The sequence below is a fragment of the Octopus bimaculoides genome, chromosome 1 (assembly GCF_001194135.2).
Source record: "Octopus bimaculoides isolate UCB-OBI-ISO-001 chromosome 1, ASM119413v2, whole genome shotgun sequence".
NCBI lineage: Eukaryota > Metazoa > Mollusca > Cephalopoda > Octopoda > Octopodidae > Octopus > Octopus bimaculoides.
This window is the reverse complement of record NC_068981.1, coordinates 128,200,753-128,208,058: the sequence shown is the minus strand read 5'-3', so window position 1 is coordinate 128,208,058 and position 7,306 is coordinate 128,200,753. Positions and strand designations below refer to the sequence as shown.

The 7,306-nt window shown below is 37.2% G+C and overlaps 1 protein-coding gene and 1 long non-coding RNA gene across 4 annotated transcripts in view; one reads left to right on the top strand and one right to left on the bottom strand.

Annotated features, from left to right (window-relative positions):
- Nucleotides 1-5,177, top strand: part of LOC128248657 (uncharacterized) — a 15,308-nt gene extending 10,131 nt beyond the window's left edge. The window contains exon 2 of the long non-coding RNA XR_008264814.1: nucleotides 5,047-5,177. This is a non-coding gene — a long non-coding RNA (uncharacterized LOC128248657). The remainder of the gene's footprint in view (nucleotides 1-5,046) is intronic.
- Nucleotides 1-7,306, bottom strand: part of LOC106870828 (uncharacterized) — a 283,987-nt gene that overhangs the window by 106,194 nt on the left and 170,487 nt on the right. The gene's annotated exons all lie outside the window — the stretch shown is intronic.

Below are 7,306 nucleotides of genomic sequence, written 5' to 3'. Positions count from 1 at the left end.
GTACATATGTGTGCGTCTGTGTGTGTATGTATGTGTGCATCTGTGTGCATCTGTGTGTGTGGGTGGGAGTGTTTTGTGTGAGTGTGTGTATACGTGAGTGTGTGTGTGTGTCTCTCTCTGTGTCTGAGTGAGTGTGTTGTTTTAAATACCCTTGTGGTGTGTGTGTGTGTGTAAGCAACCGTATGTGTGTGTGATGGTTCATATGTATGTGTATGTCTGTATGTGTATGTCTGTATGTGTACGTATGTCTATTTGTGTTGTGTGTTGGTGGGGGTGTTATGTGTGTGTACGTGAGTTTGTGTGTGTCTCTAAGTATGTTTGTAGTCACAAAAACCCATACACAGACACATTCAGACATGCACACACAAAGAGATAGAGGTACACACACATGCAAGCACACACATATGCAAACACATAGACATACATGAAAACAGTTTTGGTTGGCCCGAGGCTAGAGTAGAAAAAACTTGCCCAAGGTGCCACGCAGTGGGACTGAACTCGGAACTATGTGCTTTTCATACGACTCTTTCGATTCACTAATCAGATAACGAAACGATACCAAATGTTTATTTTTTACGAAGTGGAAGTCTTTGTAAATAGATATGCAGATCCTTTCAGAGATTCTTTAAAGAATCTCTAAATATTTCAGCATCGTTTCTTTTTTATTTTATAACTGAAAAGATTTCTGCAAAATTATCCATTAGGTTTTTTGTTCATGTTTTATTCCATCAACAATGACAATAAAGATAGTAAAGTAGGCTACCGTAGATTAGTGTAAAGCCTTTCTTTATTTAGATGCAAAACAAGTGAATTCTATTCGACTGAGAAATCGTAATAGTTAATATGGACATATAATGTACACTTCACCTAATCATTAAGAATGAATGTCCTTCAAGGTATCGCTGGTGTAAGATATATTTTAAGAGAGTGAAATAAACATACAGAAAATAAAAATAGCAACAATGCGGAACCTAGTTATGCATAAAACTGGAAGAATATGGCGAATGCAGTTAAAGTGCCGTGACTAATAAAACTTAGTTGCTAACTGTTAATGTCACGGAACACAAATAAGAGCTGTTGTTGTTTATTTTCCTTAACCCTATTCGGGCAGATTTATGATCATAAGTATTCCAACCATAACCATCCCGTCTTTTTACTGTGTACCAGGAGCTCAGGGCTACATTATCTAGTGGTTCCAATACTTAAGGGTTTGATTCAGAGAGAAATTTCACTGCCATTTTTTTGTAGATCAAGCTAACACGTAGAGGCTCGCTTTGGCTCATGATGAAAAGCAAAGTTGGACCAGTGAGGAGTTATTTTTATTATTGTTTACGTCTACTTGACAAGGACAAACGATAGAAGTTCAGAGCATTTTTATATGTATATTAGGTTGTCCGGAAAGTTCTAAGCGTTTTTTAATATGTAAAAAGGGATATAAATAATTGGCATTTCAATAAATTTTATTTAATGAAATAATTTCCATTACTATTAATGACCTTTGCCCATCATAACTATTCCCTCAGCGTGAAATTTGACTGGTTTTGAAGAAAAAAGATTATCTAGATGCAATTGGACTCCATCTAAATCGTTATACGTTTTTCCTTGCAATGAATTCTGTAGAGACAAAAACAAGAAGTAGTCGGATGACGCAAAATCAGGAGAATATGGTGGATGGGGTAAGGGATCCCAGGAAAAAATAAATCCAAATTGGAACATGAACGCAACAGACGACAATGAAACATCCGGACAGATAGCCGATACAAAAACAGACAGGAAAAAACAAGGACGGATCATTCGCAGCCTTCTCTCGTCAGCCAGGTCTCCAGATAATCCTTACAGTTTCGGCCGGTTACACTTGAGAATGTTCAAATCTGGTTGGCTCCAAAAATCCAAGTTAAGAGCATTAAATTTTTTGGACAAAGCAAGCGAATGTGTACGACAACAAAGACATAAAACGGAGAAAATATTACACAATTACAAATACAAACAACAATAAAATAACAACACGTGTCTTTCGACCAATAAAGATGAATCAAGTGGAGCTGGTGTGTGTAGAGTGAAAGCCCTGAGGCAGGGACATAGGAGATGAACATAAGAGGTGAAAGTCATGAGACAGGAATATAAGAGATGTTTCGCGGCTGGCAGTCGAGCCATGAAAGATCATGCTTGGCTGAACAACGGTTACATGGAAGGAAAGGAGAGAGGTAGGAGGCAGAGGGATTGAAGAATTAGGAAAAGAACGAGAAAGAGAGGAAATCAAAGGGACATAGAAAAAGGTATAAGGGAGATAAACGAGGAGGAAAAGTAGGGAAATTAAAGAAAGAGAAGATCAAGAAATGTGGGAGAGGGGGAGGAGGAAAAGAAAAGAAGAAAGTATGAGGGGGACTACAAAAAAGTAAGAGTCGTACAGAATTTAGATACATGCATACTTACGAGGTGAGCAAAAGTGTACGTACGCCGCTATGTGTATGTATGGATCCAAACAATGGAACAAGAACGGAACAGACGAAATAAAACATCCGGACAGATAGACGATACAAAGACGGACAGGGGAAACAACAAAGAGACGGAAAGGAAAAACACGGGGGTGTGCGTGTTTGTGCATAGCAACTGCGTTGTATACTTCTGTGTTTTTTTTATTTGAAAAAAAAAGGCATGTTTGGTCGCTGAGCGAACACATTTTTGCACAAGATCTGATAATTGTTTTTTTCTTTTATAAATCTTGTCTCACGGCATTTATACATTCAATTCATTGAGTCTGTGATGGCTTTAAAATGTAGGCTTTCTCCTTATTCATTATCCTACAAATGTTAAGCATGCTTCTGAACCGCACTTATACGTTGGTTAGTTGAGTAACGAAGAGAACTAGTGAATTTAGAAATCCAAATGAAGTAATCTCTCCGTGTCTACTCATTCGGCTAGAAATAGCAGCTAATTTTTTTGTGCATGGGAAATAGACTGGATGGGCTGGGTTGGAATGTCTTTTATTATATGCCAACTCGATCAGAGGTAATTTGAGATTAAACATTAGTAACATATGAATTTAGAAAGCTACTTATCCATTGCTGCAATCCGTAAATTTTTACTTCCTTATTAAAATCGGAGTGGGTTTCTCCAGAAAATAACCTTTCTGATCTTTCTAGAGGATCCATTTGTTGCGTTGTGTGTACTACAGTATCTCACTATTTCATCAGTCATGTACAGTAACTGATGAGTGTTGACTAATTTGATGAAAGCATGCTTCTCCTCCTACACGCTCCTTCAGGTATTTACTCAATGCTGTTTGCATAGTGAGGAGCGATTAGATTTTGAGACTACATAACAAGTTAACTGTTTTGATTTTTGTGCATTTAATTCTGAAACTGGTGGAGGCGCAATAGCTTAGTGGTTAGGGCAGCGGACTCGCGGTCATAGGATCGCGGTTTCGATTCCCAGACCGGGCGTTGTGAGTGTTTATTGAGCAAAAACACCTGAAGCTCCACGAGGCTCCGGCAGGGAATGGTGACGAACCCTGCTGTACTCTTCCACTACAACTTTCTCTCACTCTTCCTTCCTGTTTCTGTTGTGCCTGTAATTCAAAGGGTCAGCCTTGTCACACTGTGTCACGTTGAATATTCCCGAGAACTACGTTAAGGGTACACGTGTCTGTGGAGTGCTCAGCCACTTGCACGTTAATTTCACGAGCAGGCTGTTCCGTCGTAAACGATGGAGTGCCAACAAAATTCTGAAACTAGAATGAGGTGTTTCGCAGATGAGATTCCCTGCAATGAAATTCACCTCGGCCATTTAGTTTCAAAGTGAGCTCATTAAATGTTTATGTTATTCGTTTCCTGAATACATCTGTGAGCGCAATATGACCGAGCGGCTGTGAAGTTTGACTTCGGTTCCGCATTTTGGGCAAATGTTATTTTTCAATGGTCTCGGGTCGACCCATAACTTGTGAGTGAAATTGGATAGGCAGAAACTGTGAAGAAGCCTTCGAACTAGTAATTCAAAGGTCCAGCCTTGTTATACTGTGTAACATTCATTTCGCTTGGGAATTACATTAAGGTTGCACTTGACTATGGAATATTCAACCATTTACACGCTAATTCAATGAGTTTAGTAGCTCAGATGATTAAACAAATGAACACTAATGGTCGGAAATTCTGACTGGGATCCATTTATATATTTAATCATGCTTTTTGAACTCATTAGTCCACCACTTGTGTACAGCGCACGTAAGTGTTTTCTGTTCAATTGAGATTTTACAGTTCATAGAGATCAAAATCTCCAAAGATGACCACGAGAAAGACAGACACGTTTGTTGTCATTTGCCTTTCCTTCAGCCACTTTGAAGCGATTTCCTGGTGTGTCAAATGTCTCACGTGTTTTCTTTTTCCCCAAAATGAGCGACAATAAAGAATGACTTACATTGAATTTTTTCAATACAGTTCTATATTTAAGAGATGAGGAATTATGTACATATTTACATTATATACATTTAACGGATATTTGTCCTCATCTTGTTTGTTGTTAACACAACGTTTCGGCTGATATACCCTCCAGCCTTCAGGTGTCTTGGGGAAATTTCGAACCTGGGTTCTCATTCCTAAGGTATTTTTCGATATTGTTGTTGTTATTATTATTATTATTATTATTATTATTATTATTATTATTATTATTATTATTATTGTTCAGTAGTTTTATTTTTATAACGTGCTTTCACTTCACTACCGAGCGCAGCTCTGTGCGCCTTGGGTATGTGCTGTGGTTTGCTGTGGTGCTCTTATGTTTACTGTATTGAAAGTGTTTTGCGTAGAATGTGTGCAGTACCCAGTAGTGCAATTGTCTGTATGTTATATATATTTGTAAGTCCTGCTATTTTTGTTATGTATTTGTCTGAATATTTTTTTATTATACCTAAGGCACCTACTATGATAGGAATTGTTTCTGTTTTTAGATTCCACATTCGAGTTATCTCTATTTCCAGGTCCTTGTATTTTGAAAGTTTTTCCATTTCTTTTAGAGAAACGTTGTCATCTTTTTATTATTATTATTATTCAGGTCACTGCTTGGAATCGAACTCGGAATCTTAGCCCGCGCTCTTAACCACTACGCCATATGCCGAATTGAATAAATACCCACATATATGTATGCTTTTTCCAATGTCAATTAATAAATTCAGCGAAATATTGCGAGGGGCTTTTTTTTATGAATTACATTATGCTTCCTAATTATTATAGTAAGCCTTTTTACTGTCGGCACAAGGCATGAAATTTGGGTTTGGGAAGAGGTCTAATCGAGTATCGACCCAGTGCTCAACTAGTACTTATTTTATCGACACCGAAAGGATGAAAGATGTAGTCGACATCAGCGGCATTTGAACTCAGAAAGTAAAACCTGGAACAGGTTTCCGACGCCATTACAGTCTAACAATCGACTTCCTTTCAACTTTTAGTATAAACGAGGCCATATAGACGCAAGGCCACAGACTTTTAATTGGCGGGGGAAGAGGACGAAGTGGATCGAAGGGTTAGTCGCTTAAACAGACTCCAGTGATTGACTGGTATTTTAATTTATCGACTCTGAAATGATGAAAAGCAAAGTTTCCTTCGTGTAGATTTGAACATAGAACATGAAACAGATCACAAAATACAGGAAATATTATGGCATGTATATGTGTTATACATTTACGGGTATATAGTTATCCATTTATAAACTAATGGTTTGCATGTATGAGTATGTATACACTTACATATATTAATCTATACATATGTAGCCGTAAGTATGCATCTGTGTATGTTTATATAAACATGCGCATTGCTAGATGCAGCAAGTAACAAAGTTAAATAACATTATGTAATATGACACATGGAGGATGTGACATTGCACAAATATTTGACATTTGTCATACTACCATATACATCAATGTTTTATAAATTCATGGAACTATCATCTGAAAAAGTGCCTCATATTGTTCTTCAAATGTCAAACAGGAGGTGTAATTATGAAACAATGACTCATTATCCATTTATTATAATACGTAAGATAACTAATTTATAGTAGGTAATTAGCTTTTATCTTTATAATCGAAATATATTCAGAAAACATTTTAATTGTATGTTTGTATTCAGATTTTTGATTACGACTTTAAATACATACTTTCTCACACATACATACATACACATGTATGCATACACACATGCATGCATACATACGTACATACATGCGTACATACATACATGCATACATACATACATGTATACATACATACACAGACATGCATACATACATACATACATACATACATACATACATACATACATACTTACATACATGTTGTTGTTGGCAGCCCGTCGCTTACGACGTCGAGGGTTCCAGTTGATCCGATCAACGGAACAGCCTGCTTGTGAAGTTAACGTGCAAGTGGCTGAGCCAGCTCCACAGACACGTGTACCCTTAACGTAGTTCTTGGGGATATTCAACGTGACACAGTGTGACAAGGCTGACCCTTTGAATTACAGGCACAACAGAAATAGGAAGTAAGAGTGAGAGAAAGTTGAGGTGAAAGAGTACAGCAGGGTTCGCTACCATCCCCTGCCGGAGTCTCGTGGAGCTTTAGGTGTTTTCGCTCAATAAACACTCACAACGCCCGGTCTGCGAAACGAAACCGCGATCCTATGACCGTGAGTCCGCTGCCCTAACCACTGGGCCATTGCACCTCCACCAGTTTCAGAATTAAATGCACAAAAATCAAAACAGTTAACTTGTTATGTAGTCTCAAAATCTATATAAACCTACATGAAGCTGTTTTGTAAATTATGTTTGCACAAGCGCACACGCACACACACACATACACGCACACACACAAACACACACACACGTACACACACACATACACCCATATTTGTGTGGGTGATTTAAGATCTACATTTAAGAACTTTATGAAAGAGAACTTTGTGAGAGAGAATGAAACAAACGTTTTCATTTTTATGAAAATACTTATGAATATTTACTCATAAAAATTTACCAAAAGAATTATAACTTATGTTTCATTTACTTTACTCTATTTTTAATTCTTTTTTATTTTTTTTCATCTTTCTTTATGCTATCGTATACTGTTTTTAGTCTTTATTTCATCTTGTATTATTTCATTCATCTTTACATTTTTATTTTACTTCGTCATCATTTCCCCTAAATCCTACTTCAGCCTGACTATATTCTATCCTAACTACCTAAATTAATCTTGATTTTCTCGCTTCATTTGCATTTATACATCTGTGTGTGTGTGTGTGTGTGTGTGTGTGCAAATGTACGTATGTAT